The following is a 25,955-nucleotide window of genomic DNA, read 5'->3' on the forward strand; positions in this document are numbered from 1 at the left end:
CAGAGCATATTTTTTATATTTTCATAAAAATAGTATTCAAAACTTATTGCTCTGATTCTAAAATCTATCTGTCGCGAAATATCTTCTTGCACAAAATTTAATTCATATTTGTGAATTACGAAACGAAGAAAATTTCAACTTTACTGTCTACAAATGTTGTAAGTCATATTAAAGTTATTATTATATAAAATTTATTATTTATCATATCACAATAATCAAATTATATATAAAATATATAAAATATATTTGATCCAATAACTTAAAATGTTATTCTCAAGAATTTTGAATAATAAAAATTCAAATTAATTATTGTATTATATTAATACAATAATTATTATATGCATTACTGACATTAGAAAATTACTAAACATTTTATATTAATCAAAAACGCGAAACGCAAGAAGATCCTAGCCTGAACTAATAAATAAAACACAAAAGAAATAATTGTTACTACTCACGGATATTATAAACAAATATCCGCGGTCATTGTGCTCGTGCAAAATTCTACGTATACAACCAGTCATCCGTGTCGATTCGGATCTTTCATCCTACGACATGATTGAATGACCGGAGGAACCAAAAAGCATGCGACTCACCATACGATGCGACGAACGCCTTCACTGTGTTGTAGCCCCAGAAGTCATCGAGAAGAAGCCTGTCATCAGGTAGGAGGATGGAAGAAATCTGTGACAAAACGTCATCAATTTAAAACACGGTTCTCGTTATTCAAACAAATTGAAATATGAAACTATTAAATTTGCAATATGTAATAATGATACGTATTGAAATTATGATTGATTTCTGTTTAAAAGAATAAAACATTTAGATAGAAAAAAAGATAATTACCTCTTCGCGTGATGGATGATCGCCTTATTTTCTTCAAAGAAGCACTGATTCTACCCTGTACCGAAAACGAATATTCAAAATAAAAAAATAAAAATAACAAACTATTAACGCGTTCGTACATATTCTGTAATCGGCGAACAAGCACTGATTCTAATTTCGCGTTTCATTATTCTAATTAAATTTAATCAGAGCTATTGTGCTTTAAAAAATATTAAAAATATTATGACGAAGCAAACACTGATTCTACTTAACCACATTGCGCGTGGTCGCAAATATTTTTTAAGATTAAAGTCCAAGAAAAACTTTCATCAGCATCTGCAATCAAATATAAAATATTCTATGTAATTTTTTTCTTAAAAATATAATATTCGTTATTTAAAATCTTGGAATAGCAAAAAATATAACTATGTTCAACTACTTAAAACTTTAATAAACATAAAAATAGTTTGATATAAAAAGTTAAGTTTCTAATAAATTTTAATAATAATAAAAATATAAAAGATTAAAATCTAAAAAATGAGAATCTAATGATTTCTCTTACCTCTTCGCGTGATGGATGATCGCCGTATTCTCTTGAGAGAAGCACTGACTCTACTCTGTACCGAAAACGAATATTTATAAAAAGAAAAAAATAAAAATAACAAACTAATAACGCGTCCGTATAAATTATAATCGGCGAACAAACACTGATTCTACCTTCGCGTTTCATTATTCTAATTAAATTTAATCAGAGCTATTGTGCTCTAAAAAATATTAAAAATACTATGACGAAGCAAACACTGATTCTATTAACCGCATTGCGCGCGGTCACAAATATATTTTCTGAAATTAATATTAAATTAGTGGCATGGGAAAGAGATAAAAGAAGAAACAATATCTTTTTGATATTTTTCTTCTTCTTTCTATCGTACATTTGTCCTGAAAATATTGTAAAAATTACGAATTATGTATAAATCATGAAAGTGCTTCATAAATTTCTAATTTTTTTCACTTTCTTTTAATTAAAACGTAATTTTATTATGAATTGCTTAACAACAATCACTAACAATCCTATAAAACAGAATAAAAATTTATACATACGAAATATAAAATTTTACCACATCAAGAAAGGCGTCCATATTGGAATTTTTCCCGCCTTTCCATCAGAGAGCTACCACCATGACGCTACCAATTACACCTGCGCAGAAAAAAAATCAAAATTTCTAAATAAATCAATTAAATAAAAAATTAGAAATTAGATTATGTTAATAAAGTATCACAACAATCAAATCAAATAAAAATTCTCGATATAAGCTATCTTATTAAATTCGACACTCCATTTATACGAAGAATGAGAAATGAACTCAAAATGATTTAATTGTCAAAGAATTATCGATTCTAATAATTTTGTATAAAATATTGAACAAAGATGTATTAATTAAATAAAACGCGCACAAATTATAAAAAAGAAAAATAGTATTAAATTATTACGCATTAAATAGAACACACGTCTCGAGAAAATTTCAAACGTCTAATTTCTCACGACGAATCAACGAATGTCACTGCGCTTCGATTTCGCGCATCGAATAACAACATGGAGAGGGGGATACGCTCGACAATTCGACAAGCCGAAACATGTTTGGACACGAATCCAATTTCTTGGAAACACAATGTTATAAGGATTGTTTCTAGCCTCGAGCAAAATATAAACGACCAAAAAAAGTAAACAATAAACAGAAACGTGAGACGTTACACACAATATATACATATATATATGTACGATCGAAAATATATGCGACACTCGAATAATACGAACGAACTATGAAAAATTTATTTTATTTTAATACGACTAAAATAATATGAAATAAAGATCAAGAATTTAATTAAAATTATATTAAAAACAGACCAATATACCATTTCAAATTCTCTTTCGAAATATTTCGATATTTCGACGAGACGTTAACGACGCAATAAACGCAAAATGAACAATCGAAGGAAAAAACGCAAAGAAACACAAAAGACTAATTAATTTCGTTTTCACTACATTGAATGGATTATTTAGAAACTTAAATTAGCAATGATTGATAAATTTCGTAATAATAAGAGTAAAATAACTTACCGAATAATCCCAATTCGGCGACGACACGTCCACTCCACACAATTTTCAACTGTAGACTGACGCCATGCGCAGAACGATGCGCAGTGTGATGCGCACTGGTTCGTCTCGCGCCAAAAATTAAGCAGACGTTCTGATTGGCTGGCGTATAATGCTTATTTTTCCATTCAAAAACGCGCGAAAAATTAAAATATTATGTATGTATATTGTTGGAATCCTGCAAAAATATTAACTTATTAAAAACATAATAATAAGAAAATTATTAATTCAACAAGAGAAATTATTAAATTAAATAAAACAGATAATTGCATAAAGAAAGATTTTAATATAAAGATTAATTTAAATAAAATTATATTTCGTTTAAATGAAATTTAAATAAAAATAAAACACAAAAGAAAAATTTAATAAAAAAAAATAAATAAATTTATAAAAAGAATGATAGAATAAAAAAAGAAAATAAAAATAATTTAATTTAATATGATTAAAACACATGAATTGAATTTAATTTTAAAATAAATAAAATTAAGAAATCAAATTAAGAAAATATAAGAAAGCAAAATATAAAAATATAAAAATCAACAAAATAGATTAATTAAATAGAATAAATTAAAACACAAAAGGATATTTAAATTACTATACTACACTACTATACTATACTACATAATTTCAAAATGGAGAGGGGATTTGTTTGTCGACGATATATCGAGTATGTATGAACACGAACTTCTAATTTCCTGGAAAGATTAAGGAATGTCCTAAGGAATGTTTTGATGCTAAATATAACATACAATAGAGAGAGACAAATATATAAATAATAGATAAGAGTCATACAGAAAGATCCATGTAAAAAAGAAATATGCGTCATTTACGAAATATATAGTAATTTACAAAGTAAAATTAAACGATTATAATGAATTCATTATTTTCATAAAAATGAATATATGAATAAAAAAATATATTTAAAAAAAATAATAAAAATCTATTCTATATATATTTTGTAAAAGAAATAAAATTACCAGATTTTTTGCAGAAAATTCGTCAACTGCGTAATTCCTATGGCGTGGCTATGTATCCCATTATTCCTTCGATCACTTTCAACAATGAAATAATAACTTATATAAATAAAAAAAATAATAAATCAAATGTATAAAATTACAATTATATCAAAATAAAACAATGAATTAAATTCTGATTCAGAATTATGTAATACGAAATACCGATAATCAGATAACCATTGTGAAACATCAAAAAATTTCACAAAAATTATATAATTTTGATATAATAAATGATTAAATGAACACTTATTGATTAAATATTATTAATAACACTTTATAAACTATAACAGAATACTAATAGAGTTATTAAACGAATAAATCACACACTTTCAGCCGGTTGACACGTCCAGTCGCCACGATTTTCGGCGGGAGAATGACGTTTCATCGCGCAAGTTTACCACGCAGCTTTCCTATTGGCTGGAATAATACGACTTTCTTTAATTCAAACCGCGCGAAAAATTAAAATATATATATTGTAAAAGTTTTTTTAATTAAAAAAATACAAAACATTTCGACTTTATAATCATAAAAAACATTCGATGTTTTAATTTTTACTTAATGGAATGTATACATATAGATACGAACGAGAAATTTTCTGAAAAAATTATTTTAATTTATTTCATGAAATGTTTTCGAATAAACAAAACTTAAAACATGAATATATATTATACAATTATTTTAATTTAAGAGAATAATTAAAAACACTATTTTTATAATATAAAATAACATAATATTTTAATATTGAGAAATTTTAAATTTATATTTTTTTAATAATATATGTTTTCATAAATCTATTAACGTTTACAGAATGCATTGTTACGAACTATAACATCATTCGATATGTAAAATTATCATGCTATTAAAATTCTAACAAGTTGATTAATATATTATTTATGTGAGAATATAAAGAAAGAATATAAAAATATATATATAAGAAAATAAATTTTCCATTTATCAAGTTTATCGACTTTACCAACCTAGTTTAATCGAATATAGTTCCTAAACTTATTGCTTTAAAACATAGAGGGCATAATAAAACCCTTAATTTTTTGCACAATCGATATTTCAGAACATGCAACTCAAAGTTTTATATAATAAATTTTTTTTAAATAAATCATTTGTTCTTGTCATAATTCATAATTAACAATTATTCACTCATGAATTCATTATTCGAATTAAACAAATATTCAAGTTTGGTTAAGTATTCGTGATTAATCATTCTGCAAAAAATTAAAAAATGAATCCAATGATAATTATTCTCGACTATGCCTTTTATTCGATATATATATCATTATTAATATTAAAATAACATAATTATTTATTTCTCAATAAAAGAAAAATAAGTAATAAATATTCGAGAAATTATTTTACAATTATAATATTATTATTGTAATATAAAACGAATTTTGTGAAAGCCAGATGGCAGTAGCAGTAATATATCGTTCCGCTACATAGATACGATATGAAAATAATGAATCTCGCTATTTATCGTTGTAACTATTGCACGTATGTACTGTGAATACAATAGGATATCATCTTTAGAAATATCTTACTCTTGTAAATCCCGTGTTACAAAAGCTATCGTACTTTACATTGCATGGTAATAAAGCGAACCAGCGAAGGGCATGAAAAGCTCTTACAGAGATCTGACTCATTGAAAATAGTAGCTTGTTGTACGTGAGAGCATTGTTCTCTTTTGTCGCAGTCAATTTTTCTTCTTTAGCAATATAGATATTTGCTATTATTTTACAAACGATTCATTTTACGAGATTAATCAGATTATCTTTGAAACGAGTTAAAATATTTTCTCGTTTTTTAATCAATAATTCAAGAATATAGGTTAGTATTTCGTTATATAAAAATTGTTCATATCTTTTTAAGTTTTTAGAATTAATATTTATATTTAAAGAGAAAAAATATATATATAAATAGTATTATTCTCATTACTAAAAATTAAATGAAATTCTATTATTCAAAACTTATTGATTTTATTAATTTTTTTTTAAATTAATAAATTAGAGCTTGTTTTAATTTCAAATCAAAGAAATTCTATTTTCTAAAAATTAAAAATTTTTTAATTCTTCTTTTTATCTAGTTTTAGTTTTAAAATTAACTCTCATTCAAGTTTAATCAAAATTAAATTTTGTATTAAATTGTATTAATAAAAAAATAAATTCTATTTACTTTTTTTATATTTTTTATTTATTAAAATATTAAATATCCTGTTTATATATTTTCAGGCATACTTAAAAACGAAACAATAACAATAAACACATACTATTGAAAATAACATGCATTATTTTTTAAACTTTCAAAAATTCATGGAAATTATATAATTGTCTTATCTACTCTCTATTTGCGCAAATACTTTATGCTTAACAAAGGAAAAACGTAGAAGACTGCATGTTATATGATCATGTGCATTAACCGAAACGAAGCATATAGATTTTTCATATAGATTTCCTAAAACGAATACACGAATCGAATCTTTTACGCAATATATACTTACTTTGAATTAACCAACCATTATTATCCATCGATTTGCATAATCAACATAAAACATAAATTATTACATGACGCTTTTTTCTTAACGATATAAGTTATTGCTTTAAAAATTATCAAGCAAACGTGACCTATTCGTCCACCCACATTCTTTGCTACTCCTACATAAGTGAAACAAATGTCAAACTTAAATCGAAAAACTAAGCTATTTTAAATTATTTAAATTCTAAATGTCGACTAGATAAAAATATTCAAAAACCAAAAATGAAATATGTTTAATAATATTCTTGTTTTTTTAATATTTTAAAATTCTGATCTTTTAATGTTTCATAATTATATCCTCATAAATATGTAATTGAGAGTAAGAATAGGAAGATTAGGAAGAAGAATAGATAATTTTCTTTTTTTTTTTTTAATTTCCTATCTTTTACGTCACATAATAAATAAAAGGAACTGGTTTAATGTATCAAAGATAAAAGAGTGAAAACCTTGATAGATTCCATGATATAATTATTTTCATCATAAATGTACAGGAAAATAAGTCTAACTTTGAAACTGTTCTCTGTAAAAATTAGAAAGTGTAACATCAACTTTTTCTTTTGTAGTTTATATTGCAATCTACATAAACCATGAATATATATATAGATATATATTTTTATTAAAATAAATTTCTTTCTATTTAAAAAAAATTATAATTCTTTCTATTTAAAAAAAATTATAATTTTTCTACAATTTCAGATAACATAAAGACACCTTATGAATATTTTAAATATATCTAATAATATATATTTTATAAACATTTTTAAAGCATCTCTCGAAACTCTTGTTAAAATCAACAAGTTTTAAAGAAGATATTGTCATGCAACCACCTTATCTACTAATATTTACATACATATCTTTTACTGAAAAAAAAAGACAATTATATTAATTAATAATAATAATAATATTACAAAAGTATTTAAGTCGAAGAACCCAATCTTATCTAAACCTCCCTCGACGTCCTTCAAAGTAAAACGTACAGTCTTAAAATAAACTTACAATGAATGTCTTTAAATTGACATGTGCTATCTACATATACATATATAAATTTTAAAATAAATTCTTCAATTATTCCGTTTCTTGAAAATTATAAAAATTTATTATACTATTACATTATATTACTTATATAAAACTACTAAATTATCCATGTATATTATTATCAATACTTCATATTCATTATACATTCAACGCTTCGACAAAAAAGTTATTAATCCACTAAAACAGCAATCACAGTTAATCATACTCGATAAAAACTAATTAATCAACAGTATTAAAAAAAATATTCGTGATAATCGAACCATGAATAATAAATCAAAAAAATCACGACATGCTATTTTCCTTAGCAAAATTCCATACTAGAATTCTGATAAAAATCATTAAATGATTGAATTCTGATTCTAATGTCGAATGATAGAAAAGAAAAATGACGATTTTAATTCGAATCATTGAACGATTAACTTTTCAAAGACGTTGCCCCTGGAATCTGAATTGAATAAATCGCCGTCAAGCTTGGTGAAACCTTTTCGTACTCGAGGTACAGAAAGGTTTCGTCTCGGTTTCCCTCGTACAATCCCCTTAACTCGGAGTGGATCGAACTCCGGTGCATGCTCGAGGTTCTCGAGATCGCATCTCTTCACGAATGCTCTCACGTGATACCACTATAATGTCATACGTCGTAACGATCGGTGCATAGTAATAGTCCAAGAACAAACCTGTCACGTTACACATGGCCATGTATATGGACAAACATGTATACAGATATAAATCATTCCACTCATACACAGATGAATTTACACAGACGTGTCAACTGGCCGATCGATCGAATTAATATTCTCGATTGTTGAAGCATGGAATCGATGCACATTGGAATTCTTCTTGGTATGCTTGATTAGTTTCTTTTTTTGCTGACGTTAAAATTTTGAAAGTTGAAAAATATTGTGGAATACGAATTGTTGCATCAGAACTTCTGAAATTATTTAGCTTCTTTTACAATTAACACAATATAATGATATGGATAAATAAATTAAATATATTAAATTATAATGTTAAATATAATAAATTGAAGAAAAAATAAGTTGGATCTAATTTCTAAAATGGAATATGCAGAATGAACAAAATAATTTGATCATCTCATTTATTTTTAATGATTTGAAAAATAAATAAATATTGAATAGTGCAAAAGAAGCTAATACTTAATATTTTTGTTAAATAGATAATTTTTTTTATTTTTTTGACTAGAATCATATTCATTTTTTAATGCACATAATTTCTTAATCTTAACTCTTTATAAATAAATATTAATCTATTCTACATTAATTATCAATTCAGAAGAAATTTTAAATTGAATTTTATAATTCATGTTAGGAAATTAGAAAAATTATAATAATACATGCTACAATTCCTATAGAAATCATTTCTATAGAAATTTCTATTTAGTTTATAAAGAATTAAAAAAGAATAATAAGAAAGGATTATTATTTTATTGAAGTAAGTAGAATATAATAAATATTTCATATTTCTTTTTTTTTTTCATAATTATTTTCTCAAGGTTGAGTGCACAAGCTGTTTTGTAAACTCTTCAAGTGGATTTTACATCGTACAAGCGCATCAAGTGCTGATGTATACACAGATACAGAAGTCGAAAAAGGTATTTTAACATTTTTATGATATGGTGATTGATTAATGTTGTTGGTAAACCGATAAAAATATATAAATTGTAGATTATAGATTTTTCTTTTATAATTTTATGATTTTAAATTCAAATATTACAATTTGGAATTATTAAAAAAAAATATGCAAATTCTGTTGGGTAATAAATATCTAAATCCAAAATTTTGAACGATAATGTACTTATATACCCGTCTATGAGATTGGTTAAATAAAACTTAACTACTTGTACAAATTAGGAGAAAATTCCGTGGAATTTCACAATTCTTATTGCTCAATCTTGAACTTTGACGTCAAGCTACTTTTGTCACGAATAATCGGCCATGACGGGATCGAAAGGAGCCAACATAAAAGATTAACGTCATACGAAAAATTAGAAATTGGAATCGAGAAAGAAGCATTCGTCTATTTAGAATTCTTATTTTAACTTCTTTGTCAAATCTATTTAGAATTTATTTGCAATTCAAATATTTTAATTTTTTAAAATTTTTATTATCTATTTATAGATATGTGATATCATTTTATTTATCTATTTATATTCTATCATTATTTATCCAAATATTCAAAATATAATTCTAATAATAAATTTTTAATATTTTCGTTTCTATCAAAAAATGAATTTCGTAATTTTCATAATTTTTCCAACACAATTATCTTACTTGTAAACAAATGTTAATTACAGATTCGTGACAATAAATACGTATCAAAATTTAAAGCTATAACATTTCTGATTAGATAGGCAATGAAATACAAAATACGTTTAATGTTCGTAATGAAATTTCCCAACATACCTGTTCCACGAAGCATGCTTTGATCTCCTCTCCTATCTTCTAATTTTTTCACTTTCTTTTAATAAACTAATTTTTATTATGAATTGCTTAACAACAAATCACTACAATCCTATAAAACAGAATAAAAATTTATACATACGAATATAAATTTTACCACATCAAGAAAGGCGTCCATATGGAATTTTTCCCGCCTTTCCATCAGAGAGCTACCACCATAACGCTACCAATTACACCTGCGCAGAAAAAAAATCAAAATTTCTAAATAAATCAATTAAATAAAAAATTAGAATAGATTATGTTAATAAAGTATCACAACAATCAAATTCAAATAAAATTCTCGATATAAGCTATCTTATTAAATTCGACACTCCATTTATACGAAGAATGAGAAATGAACTCAAAATGATTTAATTGTCAAAGAATTATCGATTCCAATAATTTTGTATAAAATATTGAACAAAGATGTATTAATTAAATAAAACGCGCACAAATTATAAAAAGAAAAAATAGTATTAAATTATTACGCATTAAATAGAACACACGTCTCGAGAAAATTTCAAACGTCTAATTTCTCACGACGAATCAACGAATGTCACTGCGCTTCGATTTCGCGCATCGAATAACAACATGGAGAGGGGGATACGCTCGACAATTCGACAAGCCGAAACATGTTTGGACACGAATCCAATTTCTTGGAAACACAATGTTATAAGGATTGTTTCTAGCCTCGAGCAAAATATAAACGACCAAAAAAGTAAACAATAAACAGAAACGTGAGACGTTACACACAATATATACATATATATATGTACGATCGAAAATATATGCGACACTCGAATAATACGAACGAACTATGAAAAATTTATTTTATTTTAATACGACTAAAATAATATGAAATAAATATCAAGAATTTAATTAAAATTATATTAAAAACAGACCAATATACCATTTCAAATTCTCTTCGAAATATTTCGATATTTCGACGAGACGTTAACGACGCAATAAACGCAAAATGAACAATCGAAGGAAAAAACGCAAAGAAACACAAGACTAATTAATTTCGTTTTCACTACATTGAATGGATTATTTAGAAACTTAAATTAGCAATGATTGATAAATTTCGTAATAATAAGAGTAAAATAACTTACCGAATAATCCAAATTCGGCGACGACACGTCCACTCCACACAATTTTCAACTGTAGACTGACGCCATGCGCAGAACGATGCGCAGTGTGATGCGCACTGGTTCGTCTCGCGCCAAAAATTAAGCAGACGTTCTGATTGGCTGGCGTATAATGCTTATTTTTCCATTCAAAAACGCGCGAAAAATTAAAATATTATGTATGTATATTGTTGGAATCCTGCAAAAATATTAACTTATTAAAAACATAATAATAAGAAAATTATTAATTCAACAAGAGAAATTATTAAATTAAATAAAACAGATAATTGCATAAAGAAAGATTTTAATATAAAGATTAATTTAAATAAATTATTTTGTTTAAATGAAATTTAAATAAAAATAAAACACAAAAGAAAAATTTAATAAAAAAATAAATAAATTTATAAAAAGAATGATAGAATAAAAAGAAAATAAAAATAATTTAATTTAATAGATTAAAACACATGAATTGAATTTAATTTTAAAATAAATAAATTAAAGAAATCAAATTAAGAAAATATAAGAAAGCAAAATATAAATAATAAAAATCAACAAAATAGATTAATTAAATAGAATAAATTAAAACACAAAAGGATATTTAAATTACTATACTACACTACTATACTATACTACATAATTTCAAAATGGAGAGGGATTTGTTTGTCGACGATATATCGAGTATGTTGAACACGAACTTCTAATTTCCTGGAAAGATTAAGGAATGTCCTAAGGAATGTTTTGATGCTAAATATAACATACAATAGAGAGAGACATATATAAATAATAGATAAGAGTCATACAGAAAGATCCATGTAAAAAAGAAATATGCGTCATTTACGAAATATATAGTAATTTACAAAGTAAAATAAACGATTATATGAATTCATTATTTTCATAAAAATGAATATATGAATAAAAAATATATTTAAAAAAAATTAAAAATCTATTCTATATATATTTTGTAAAAGAAATAAAATTACCAGATTTTTTGCGAAAATTCGTCAACTGCGTAATTCCTATGGCGTGGCTATGTATCCCATTATTCCTTCGATCACTTTCAACAATGAAATAATAACTTATATAAATAAAAAAAATAATAAATCAAATGTATAAAATTACAATTATATCAAAATAAAACATGAATTAAATTCTGATTCAGAATTATGTAATACGAAATACCGATAATCAGATAACCATTGTGAAACATCAAAAAATTTCACAAAAATTATATAATTTTGATATAAATAAATGATTAAATGAACACTTATTGATTAATAATTATTAATAACACTTTATAAACTATAACAGAATACTAATAGAGTTATTAAACGAATAAATCACACACTTTCAGCCGGTTGACACGTCCAGTCGCCACGATTTTCGGCGGGAGAATGACGTTTCATCGCGCAAGTTTACCACGCAGCTTTCCTATTGGCTGGAATAATACGACTTTCTTTAATTCAAACCGCGCGAAAAATTAAAATATATATATTGTAAAAGTTTTTTAAATTAAAAAAATACAAAACATTTCGACTTTATAATCATAAAAAAACATTCGATGTTTTAATTTTTACTTAATGGAATGTATACATATAGATACGAACGAGAAATTTTCTGAAAAAATTATTTTAATTTATTTCATGAAATGTTTTCGAATAAACAAAATTAAAACATGAATATATATTATACAATTATTTTAATTTAAGAGAATAATTAAAAACACTATTTTTATAATATAAAATAACATAATATTTTAATATTGAGAAATTTTAAATTTATATTTTTTTAATAATATATGTTTTCATAAATCTATTAACGTTTACAGAATGCATTGTTACGAACTATAACATCATTCGATATGTAAAATTATCATGCTATTAAAATTCTAACAAGTTGATTAATATATTATTTATGTGAGAATATAAGAAAAGAATATAAAAATATATATATAAGAAAATAAATTTTCCATTTATCAAGTTTATCGACTTTACAAACCTAGTTTAATCGAATATGTTCCTAAACTTATTGCTTTAAAACATAGAGGGCATAATAAAACCCTTATTTTTTGCACAATCGATATTTCAGAACATGCAACTCAAAGTTTTATATAATAAATTTTTTTTAAATAAATCATTTGTTCTTGTCATAATTCATAATTAACAATTATTCACTCATGAATTCATTATTCGAATTAAACAAATATTCAAGTTTGGTTAAGTATTTGATTAATCATTCTGCAAAAAATTAAAAAATGAATCCAATGATAATTATTCTCGACTATGCCTTTTATTCGATATATATATCATTTTAATATTAAAATAACATAATTATTTATTTCTAATAAAAAAAATAAGTAATAAATATTCGAGAAATTATTTTACAATTATAATATTATTATTGTAATATAAAACGAATTTTGTGAAAGCCAGATGGCAGTAGCAGTAATATATCGTTCCGCTACATAGATACGATATGAAAATAATGAATCTCGCTATTTATCGTTGTAACTATTGCACGTATGTACTGTGAATACAATAGGATATCATCTTTAGAAATATCTTACTCTTGTAAATCCCGTGTTACAAAAGCTATCGTACTTTACATTGCATGGTAATAAAGCGAACCAGCGAAGGGCATGAAAAGCTCTTACGAGATCTGACTCATTGAAAATAGTAGCTTGTTGTACGTGAGAGCATTGTTCTCTTTTGTCGCAGTCAATTTTTCTTCTTTAGCAATATAGATATTTGCTATTATTTTACAAACGATTCATTTTACGAGATTAATCAGATTATCTTTGAAGAGATATAATATATTTTCGTTTTTATCATATATTCAAGAATATAGGTTAGTATTTCGTTATATAAATTTGTTCATATCTTTTTAAGTTTTTAGAATTAATATTTATATTTAAAGAGAAAAATATATATATAAATAGTATTATTCTCATTACTAAAAATTAAATGAAATTCTATTATATACTTATTGATTTTATTAATTTTTTTTTAAATTAATAAATTAGAGCTTGTTTTAATTTCAAATCAAAGAAATTCTATTTTCTAAAAATTAAAAATTTTTTAATTCTTCTTTTTATCTAGTTTTAGTTTTAAAATTAACTCTCATTCAAGTTTAATCAAAATTAAATTTTGTATTAAATTGTATAATAAAAAAAATAAATTCTATTTACTTTTTTTATATTTTATTATATTATTAAAATATTAAATATCCTGTTTATATATTTTCAGGCATTAATACGAAACAATAACAATAAACACATACTATTGAAAATAACATGCATTATTTTTTAAACTTTCAAAAATTCATGGAAATTATAATAATTGTCTTATCTACTCTCTATTTGCGCAAATACTTTATGCTTAACAAAGGAAAAACGTAGAAGACTGCATGTTATATGATCATGTGCATATACCGAAACGAAGCATATAGATTTTTCATATAGATTTCCTAAAACGAATACACGAATCGAATCTTTTACGCAATATATACTTACTTTGAATTAACCAACCATTATTATCCATCGATTTGCATAATCAACATAAAACATAAATTATTACATGACGCTTTTTTCTTAACGATATAAGTTATTGCTTTAAAAATTATCAAGCAAACGTGACCTATTGTCACCCACATTCTTTGCTACTCCTACATAAGTGAAACAAATGTCAAACTTAAATCGAAAAACTAAGCTATTTTAAATTATTTAAATTCTAAATGTCAGATAAAATATATAAAACCAAAAATGAAATATGTTTAATAATATTCTTGTTTTTTTAATATTTTAAAATTCTGATCTTTTAATGTTTCATAATTATATCCTCATAAATATGATATTGAGAGTATAGAATAGGAAGATTAGGAAGAAGAATAGATAATTTTCTTTTTTTTTTTTTAATTTCCTATCTTTTACGTCACATAATAAATAAAAGGAACTGGTTTAATGTATCAAAGATAAAAGAGTGAAAACCTTGATAGATTCCATGATATAATTATTTTCATCATAAATGTACAGGAAAATAAGTCTAACTTTGAAACTGTTCTCTGTAAAAATTAGAAAGTGTAACATCAACTTTTTCTTTTGTAGTTTATTGCAACTACATAACCACATGAATATATATATAGATATATATTTTTATTAAAATAAATTTCTTTCTATTTAAAAAAAATTATAATTCTTTCTATTTAAAAAATTATAATTTTTCAATTTCAGATAACAAATAGACACCTTATGAATATTTTAAATATATCTAATAATATATATTTTATAAACATTTATATAGCATCTCTCGAAACTCTTGTTAAATCAACAAGTTTTAAAGAAGATATTGTCATGCAACCCTTATCTACTAATATTTACATACATATCTTTTACTGAAAAAAAGACAATTATATTAATTAATAATAATAATAATATTACAAAAGTATTTAAGTCGAAGAACCCAATCTTATCTAAACCTCCCTCGACGTCCTTCAAAGATACGTAGAATAAAGATTAATAATCTGTTATTTATTAATTATTCGCAATATTTAATTCATTAATTGCGAATGTGATTCTAAAAAGGGATTGAACAGTGCAAAAAATAATAATTGAAACGACGCAATTCCACAGCCTAACCACACACACACAATGTGGAAACTACCTCGTGCACGATACACTAACGATCGCCAGTCGCTAAAAATTTGTATTAACTTATGAACTAGGTCATCATACCCATTGCTCTCCCTCACTCAAGTAACACCTGGGCACGTGAGTGAGTTCCTGGCAGTGAACACGGAAAAGGGTTAAATCTGAAAATCCTGAGCTAAAAGAAAATATTATATATCCAGTTTTGTATCTAACGGGCTAATATTCTTTCACTTTGCATTATATTATTATATTTCAAATATTTTGTGATTCTACTTTATATTATTTTATTTTATTAATTGAACAAGTTATTGAAATTTTAATTCTTAATATTCTTTGACTTTGCATTATATTCTTATTATATTCAAATAATTATATTTGTGACTCTACTCTATATTTATATATTCATTAATTGAACAAGTTATTGAAATTTTAATTCTTAATATTGAATTTAAAAAAGAATTAGAATTATTCATTGTAATTTAACATAAATATTAATAGAAAATATCCTCAGGCGATTCCTTCATCAGAGCATATTTTTTATATTTTCATAAAAATAGTATTCAAAACTTATTGCTCTGATTCTAAAATCTATCTGTCGCGAAATATCTTCTTGCACAAATTTAATTCATATTGTGAATTACGAAACGAAGAAAATTTCAACTTTACTGTCTACAAATGTTGTAAGTCATATTAAAGTTATTATTATATAAAATTTATTATTTATCATATCACAATAATCAAAATATATATAAAATATATAAATATATTTGATCAAATAACTTAAAATGTTATTCTCAAGAATTTTGAATAAAAAATTTAAATTAATTATTGTATTATATTAATACAATAATTATTATATGCATTACTGACATTAGAAAATTACTAACATTTTATATTAATCAAAAACGCGAAACGCAGAAGATCCTAGCCTGAACTAATAAATAAAACACAAAAGAAATAATTGTTACTACTCACGGATATTATAAACAAATATCCGCGGTCATTGTGCTCGTGCAAAATTCTACGTATACAACCAGTCATCCGTGTCGATTCGGATCTTTCATCCTACGACATGATTGAATGACCGGAGGAACCAAAAAGCATGCGACTCACCATACGATGCGACGAACGCCTTCACTGTGTTGTAGCCCCAGAAGTCATCGAGAAGAAGCCTGTCATCAGGTAGGAGGATGGAAGAAATCTGTGACAAAACGTCATCAATTTAAAACACGGTTCTCGTTATTCAAACAAATTGAAATATGAACTATTAAATTTATTACAATATGTAATAATGATACGTATTGAAATTATGATTGATTTCTGTTTAAAAGAATAAAACATTTAGATAGAAAAAAAGTATTACCTCTTCGCGTGATGGATGATCGCCTTATTTTCTTCAAAGAAGCACTGATTCTACCCTGTACCGAAAACGAATATTCAAAATAAAAAATAAAAATAACAAATTATTAACGCGTTCGTACATATCTGTAATCGGCGAACAAGCACTGATTCTAATTTCGCGTTTCATATTCTAATTAAATTTAATCAGAGCTATTGTGCTTTAAAAAATATTAAAATATTATGACGAAGCAAACACTGATCTACTTAACCACATTGCGCGTGGTCGCAAATATTTTTAAGATTAAAGTCCAAGAAAAACTTTCATCAGCATCTGCAATCAAATATAAAATATTCTATGTAATTTTTTTCTTAAAAATATAATATTCGTTATTTAAAATCTTGGAATAGCAAAAAATATAACTATGTTCAACTACTTAAAACTTTAATAAACATAAAAATAGTTTGATATAAAAAGTTAATATTCTAATAAATTTTAATAATAATAAAAATATAAAAGATTAAAATCCAAAAAATGAGAATCTAATGATTTCTCTTACCTCTTCGCGTGATGGATGATCGCCGTATTCTCTTGAGAGAAGCACTGACTCTACTCTGTACCGAAAACGAATATTTATAAAAAGAAAAAAATAAAATAACAAACTAATAACGCGTCCGTATAAATTATAATCGGCGAACAAACACTGATTCTACCTTCGCGTTCATTATTCATTAAATTTAATCAGAGCTATTGTGCTCTAAAAAATATTAAAAATACTATGACGAAGCAAACACTGTTCTATTAACCGCATTGCGCGCGGTCACAAATATATTTCTGAAATTAATATTAAATTAGTGGCATGGGAAAGAGATAAAAGAAGAAACAATATCTTTTTGATATTTTTCTTCTTCTTTCTATCGTACATTTGTCCTGAAAATATTGTAAAAATTACGAATTATGTATAAATCATGAAATGCTTCATAAATTTCTAATTTTTTCACTTTCTTTTAATTAAAACGTAATTTTATTATGAATTGCTTAACAACAATCACTAACAATCCTATAAAACAGAATAAAAATTTATACATACGAAATTATAAATTTTACCACATCAAGAAAGCGCGCATATTGGAATTTTTCCCGCCTTTCCATCAGAGAGCTACCACCATAACGCTACCAATTACACCTGCGCAGAAAAAAAATCAAAATTTCTAAATAAATCAATTAAATAAAAAATTAGAAATTAGATTATGTTAATAAAGTATCACAACAATCAAATCAAATAAAAATTCTCGATATAAGCTATCTTATTAAATTCGACACTCCATTTAACGAAGAATGAAAAATGAACTCAAAATGATTTAATTGTCAAAGAATTATCGATTCCAATAATTTGTATAAATATTGAACAAAGATGTATTAATTAAATAAAACGCGCACAAATTATAAAAAAGAAAAATAGTATTAAATTATTACGCATTAAATAGAACACACGTCTCGAGAAAATTTCAAACGTCTAATTCTCACGACGAATCAACGAATGTCACTGCGCTTCGATTTCGCGCATCGAATAACAACATGGAGAGGGGGATACGCTCGACAATTCGACAAGCCGAAACATGTTTGGACACGAATCCAATTTCTTGGAAACACAATGTTATAAGGATTGTTTCTAGCCTCGAGCAAAATATAAACGACCAAAAAAAGTAAACAATAAACAGAACGTGAGACGTTACACACAATATATACATATATATATGTACGATCGAAATATATGCGACACTCGAATAATACGAACGAACTATGAAAAATTTATTTTATTTTAATACGACTAAAATAATATGAAATAAATATCAAGAATTTAATTAAAATTATATTAAAAACAGACCAATATACCATTTCAAATTCTCTTTCGAAATATTTCGATATTTCGACGAGACGTTAACGACGCAATAAACGCAAAATGAACAATCGAAGGAAAAAACGCAAAAGAACACAAAAGACAATTAATTTCGTTTTCACTACATTGAATGGATTATTTAGAAACTTAAATTAGCAATGATTGATAAATTTCGTAATAATAAGAGTAAAATAACTTACCGAATAATCCCAATTCGGCGACGACACGTCCACTCCACACAATTTCAACTGTAGACTGACGCCATGCGCAGAACGTGCGCAGTGTGATGCGCACTGGTTCGTCTCGCGCCAAAAATTAAGCAGACGTTCTGATTGGCTGGCGTATAATGCTTATTTTTCCATTCAAAAACGCCGAAAAATTAAAATATTATGTATTATATTGTTGGAATCCTGCAAAAATATTAACTTATTAAAAACATAATAATAAGAAAATTATTAATTCAACAAGAGAAATTATTAAATTAAATAAAACAGATAATTGCATAAAGAAAGATTTTAATATAAAGATTAATTTAAATAAAATTATATTTCGTTTAAATGAAATTTAAATAAAAATAAAACACAAAAGAAAAAATTATAAAAAAAAATAAATAAATTTATAAAAGAATGATAGAATAAAAAAAGAAAATAAAAATAATTTAATTTAATATGATTAAAACACATGAATTGAATTTAATTTTAAAATAAATAAAATTAAGAAATCAAATTAAGAAAATATAGAAAGCAAAATATAAAATATAAAAATCAACAAAATAGATTAATTAATAGAATAAATTAAAACACAAAAGGATATTTAAATTACTATACTACACTACTATACTATACTACATAATTTCAAAATGGAGAGGGGATTTGTTTGTCGACGATATATCGAGTATGTATGAACACGAACTTCTAATTTCCTGGAAAGATTAAGGAATGTCCTAAGGAATGTTTTGATGCTAAATATAAACATACAATAGAGAGAGACAAATATATAAATAATAGATAAGAGTCATACAGAAAGATCCATGTAAAAAAGAAATATGCGTCATTTACGAAATATATAGTAATTTACAAAGTAAAATTAAACGATTATAATGAATTCATTATTTTCATAAAAATGAATATATGAATAAAAAAATATATTTAAAAAAAATAATAAAAATCTATTCTATATATATTTTGTAAAAGAAATAAAATTACCAGATTTTTTGCAGAAAATTCGTCAACTGCGTAATTCCTATGGCGTGGCTATGTATCCCATTATTCCTTCGATCACTTTCAACAATGAAATAATAACTTATATAAATAAAAAAATAATAAATCAAATGTATAAAATTACAATTATATCAAAATAAAACAATGAATTAAATTCTGATTCAGAATTTAGTAATACGAAATACCGATAATCAGATAACCATTGTGAAACATCAAAAAATTTCACAAAAATTATATAATTTTGATATAATAAATGATTAAATGAACACTTATTGATTAAATATTATTAATAACACTTTATAAACTATAACAGAATACTAATAGAGTTATTAAACGAATAAATCACACACTTTCAGCCGGTTGACACGTCCAGTCGCCACGATTTTCGGCGGGAGAATGACGTTTCATCGCGCAAGTTTACCACGCAGCTTTCCTATTGGCTGAATAATACGACTTTCTTTAATTCAAACCGCGCGAAAAATTAAAATATATATATTGTAAAAGTTTTTTTAATTAAAAAAATACAAAACATTTCGACTTTATAATCATAAAAAACATTCGATGTTTTAATTTTTACTTAATGGAATGTATACATATAGATACGAACGAGAAATTTTCTGAAAAAATTATTTTAATTTATTTCATGAAATGTTTTCGAATAAACAAAACTTAAAACATGAATATATATTATACAATTATTTTAATTTAAGAGAATAATTAAAAACACTATTTTTATAATATAAAATAACATAATATTTTAATATTGAGAAATTTTAAATTTATATTTTTTAATAATATATGTTTTCATAAATCTATTAACGTTTACAGAATGCATTGTTACGAACTATAACATCATTCGATATGTAAAATTATCATGCTATTAAATTCTAACAAGTTGATTAATATATTATTTATGTGAGAATATAAAGAAAGAATATAAAATATATATATAAGAAAATAAATTTTCCATTTATCAAGTTTATCGACTTTACCAACCTAGTTTAATCGAATATAGTTCCTAAACTTATTGCTTTAAAACATAGAGGGCATAATAAAACCCTTAATTTTTTGCACAATCGATATTCAGAACATGCAACTCAAAGTTTATATAATAAATTTTTTTTAAATAAATCATTTGTTCTTGTCATAATTCATAATTAACAATTATTCACTCATGAATTCATTATTCGAATTAAACAAAATTCAAGTTTGGTTAAGTATTCGTGATTAATCATTCTGCAAAAAATTAAAAATGAATCCAATGATAATTATTCTCGACTATGCCTTTTATTCGATATATATATCATTATTAATATTAAAATAACATAATTATTTATTTCTCAATAAAAGAAAAATAAGTATAAATATTCGAGAAATTATTTTACAATTATAATATTATTATTGTAATATAAAACGAATTTTGTGAAAGCCAGATGGCAGTAGCAGTAATATATCGTTCCGCTACATAGATACGATATGAAAATAATGAATCTCGCTATTTATCGTTGTAACTATTGCACGTATGTACTGTGAATACAATAGGATATCATCTTTAGAAATATCTTACTCTTGTAAATCCCGTGTTACAAAAGCTATCGTACTTTACATTGCATGGTAATAAAGCGAACCAGCGAAGGGCATGAAAAGCTCTTACAGAGATCTGACTCATTGAAAATAGTAGCTTGTTGTACGTGAGAGCATTGTTCTCTTTTGTCGCAGTCAATTTTTCTTCTTTAGCAATATAGATATTTGCTATTATTTTACAAACGATTCATTTTACGAGATTAATCAGATTATCTTTGAAACGAGTTAAAATATTTTCTCGTTTTTTAATCAATAATTCAAGAATATAGGTTAGTATTTCGTTATATAAAAATTGTTCATATCTTTTTAAGTTTTTAGAATTAATATTTATATTTAAAGAGAAAAAATATATATAAATAGTATTATTCTCATTACTAAAAATTAAATGAAATTCTATTATTCAAAACTTATTGATTTTATTAATTTTTTTTTAAATTAATAAATTAGAGCTTGTTTTAATTTCAAATCAAAGAAATTCTATTTTCTAAAAATTAAAAATTTTTTAATTCTTCTTTTTATCTAGTTTTAGTTTTAAAATTAACTCTCATTCAAGTTTAATCAAAATAAATTTTGTATTAAATTGTATTAATAAAAAAATAAATTCTATTTACTTTTTTTATATTTTTTATTTATTAAAATATTAAATATCCTGTTTATATATTTTCAGGCATACTTAAAAACGAAACAATAACAATAAACACATACTATTGAAAATAAACTGCATTATTTTTTAAACTTTCAAAAATTCATGGAAATTATATAATTGTCTTATCTACTCTCTATTTGCGCAAATACTTTATGCTTAACAAAGGAAAAACGTAGAAGACTGCATGTTATATGATCATGTGCATTAACCGAAACGAAGCATATAGATTTTTCATATAGATTTCCTAAAACGAATACACGAATCGAATCTTTTACGCAATATATACTTACTTTGAATTAACCAACCATTATTATCCATCGATTTGCATAATCAACATAAAAAATAAATTATTACATGACGCTTTTTTCTTAACGATATAAGTTATTGCTTTAAAAATTATCAAGCAAACGTGACCTATTCGTCCACCCACATTCTTTGCTACTCCTACATAAGTGAAACAAATGTCAAACTTAAATCGAAAAACTAAGCTATTTTAAATTATTTAAATTCTAAATGTCGACTAGATAAAAATATTCAAAAACCAAAAATGAAATATGTTTAATAATATTCTTGTTTTTTTAATATTTTAAAATTCTGATCTTTTAATGTTTCATAATTATACCTCATAAATATGTAATTGAGAGTAAGAATAGGAAGATTAGGAAGAAGAATAGATAATTTTCTTTTTTTTTTTTAATTTCCTATCTTTTACGTCACTAATAAATAAAAGGAACTGGTTTAATGTATCAAGATAAAAGAGTGAAAACCTTGATAGATTCCATGATATAATTATTTTCATCATAAATGTACAGGAAAATAAGTCTAACTTTGAAACTGTTCTCTGTAAAAATTAGAAAGTGTAACTAAACTTTTTCTTTTGTAGTTTATATTGCAATCTACATAAACCATGAATATATATATAGATATATATTTTTATTAAAATAAATTTCTTTCTATTTAAAAAAAATTATAATTCTTTCTATTAAAAAAAATTATAATTTTTCTACAATTTCAGATAACATAAAGACACCTTATGAATATTTTAAATATATCTAATAATATATATTTTATAAACATTTTTAAAGCATCTCTCGAAACTCTTGTTAAAATCAACAAGTTTTAAAGAAGATATTGTCATGCAACCACCTTATCTACTAATATTTACATACATATCTTTTACTGAAAAAAAAAGACAATTATATTAATTAATAATAATAATAATATTACAAAAGTATTTAAGTCGAAAACCCAATCTTATCTAAACCTCCCTCGACGTCCTTCAAAGTAAAACGTACAGTCTTAAAATAAACTTACAATGAATGTCTTTAAATTGACATGTGCTATCTACATATACATATATAAATTTTAAAATAAATTCTTCAATTATTCCGTTTCTTGAAAATTATAAAAATTTATTATACTATTACATTATATTACTTATATAAACTACTAAATTATCCATGTATATTATTATCAATACTTCATATTCATTATACATTCAACGCTTCGACAAAAAAGTTATTAATCCACTAAAACAGCAATCACAGTTAATCATACTCGATAAAAACTAATTAATCAACAGTATTAAAAAAATATTCGTGATAATCGAACCATGAATAATAAATCAAAAAAATCACGACATGCTATTTTCCTTAGCAAAATTCCATACTAGAATTCTGATAAAAATCATTAAATGATTGAATTCTGATTCTAATGTCGAATGATAGAAAAGAAAAATGACGATTTTAATTCGAATCATTGAACGATTAACTTTTCAAAGACGTTGCCCCTGGAATCTGAATTGAATAAATCGCCGTCAAGCTTGGTGAAACCTTTCGTACTCGAGGTACAGAAAGGTTTCGTCTCGGTTTCCCTCGTACAATCCCCTTAACTCGGAGTGGATCGAACTCCGGTGCATGCTCGAGGTTCTCGAGATCGCATCTCTTCACGAATGCTCTCACGTGATACCACTATAAGTCATACGTCGTAACGATCGGTGCATAGTAATAGTCCAAGAACAAACCTGTCACGTTACACATGGCCATGTATATGGACAAACATGTATACAGATATAAATCATTCCACTCATACACAGATGAATTACCAAGACGTGTCAACTGGCCGATCGATCGAATTAATATTCTCGATTGTTGAAGCATGGAATCGATGCACATTGGAATTCTTCTTGGTATGCTTGATTAGTTTCTTTTTTTGCTGACGTTAAAATTTTGAAAGTTGAAAAATATTGTGGAATACGAATTGTTGCATCAGAACTTCTGAAATTATTTAGCTTCTTTTACAATTAACACAATATAATGATATGGATAAATAAATTAAATATATTAAATTATAATGTTAAATATAATAAATTGAAGAAAAAATAAGTTGGATCTAATTCTAAAATGGAATATGCAGAATGAACAAAATAATTTGATCATCTCATTTATTTTTAATGATTTGAAAAATAAATAAATATTGAATAGTGCAAAAGAAGCTAATACTTAATATTTTTGTTAAATAGATAATTTTTTTTATTTTTTTGACTAGAATCATTATCATTTTTAATGCACATAATTTCTTAATCTTAACTCTTTATAAATAAATATTAACTATTCTACATTAATTATCAATTCAGAAGAAATTTTAAATTGAATTTTATAATTCATGTTAGGAAATTAGAAAAATTATAAAATACATGCTACAATTCCTATAGAAATCATTTCTATAGAAATTTCTATTTAGTTTATAAAGAATTAAAAAAGAATAATAAGAAAGGATATTATTTTATTGAAGTAAGTAGAATATAATAAATATTTCATATTTCTTTTTTTTTTTTCATAATTATTTCTTCAAGGTTGAGTGCACAAGCTGTTTTGTAAACTCTTCAAGTGGATTTTACATCGTACAAGCGCATCAAGTGCTGATGTATACACAGATACAGAAGTCGAAAAAGGTATTTTAACATTTTTATGATATGGTGATTGATTAATGTTGTTGGTAAACCGATAAAAATATATAAATTGTAGATTATAGATTTTTCTTTTATAATTTTATGATTTTAAATTCAAATATTACAATTTGGAATTATTAAAAAAATATGCAAATTCTGTTGGGTAATAAATATCTAAATCCAAAATTTTGAACGATAATGTACTTATATACCCGTCTATGAGATTGGTTAAATAAAACTTAACTACTTGTACAAATTAGGAGAAAATTCCGTGGAATTTCACAATTCTTATTGCTCAATCTTGAACTTTGACGTCAAGTACTTTTGTCACGAATAATCGGCCATGACGGGATCGAAAGAGCCAACATAAAAGATTAACGTCATACGAAAAATTAGAAATTGGAATCGAGAAAGAAGCATTCGTCTATTTAGAATTCTTATTTTAACTTCTTTGTCAAATCTATTTAGAATTTATTTGCAATTCAAATATTAATTTTTTAAAATTTTTATTACTAT

General features: G+C 24.6%; 1 long non-coding RNA gene across 1 annotated transcript in view; it reads right to left on the reverse strand.

Annotated features, from left to right (window-relative positions):
- Nucleotides 1-346: 346 nt before the first annotated feature.
- The window catches only part of LOC102654940, a 33,067-nt gene continuing 7,458 nt past the window's right edge, over nt 347-25,955 (reverse strand). Inside the window, exons 2-3 of the long non-coding RNA XR_003305482.1 lie at nt 847-1,161; nt 347-684 (exon numbers count right to left, since the gene is read on the reverse strand). This is a non-coding gene — a long non-coding RNA (uncharacterized LOC102654940). The remainder of the gene's footprint in view (nt 685-846; nt 1,162-25,955) is intronic.

The sequence above is a fragment of the Apis mellifera genome, linkage group LG10 (assembly GCF_003254395.2).
Source record: "Apis mellifera strain DH4 linkage group LG10, Amel_HAv3.1, whole genome shotgun sequence".
Lineage (NCBI taxonomy): Eukaryota > Metazoa > Arthropoda > Insecta > Hymenoptera > Apidae > Apis > Apis mellifera.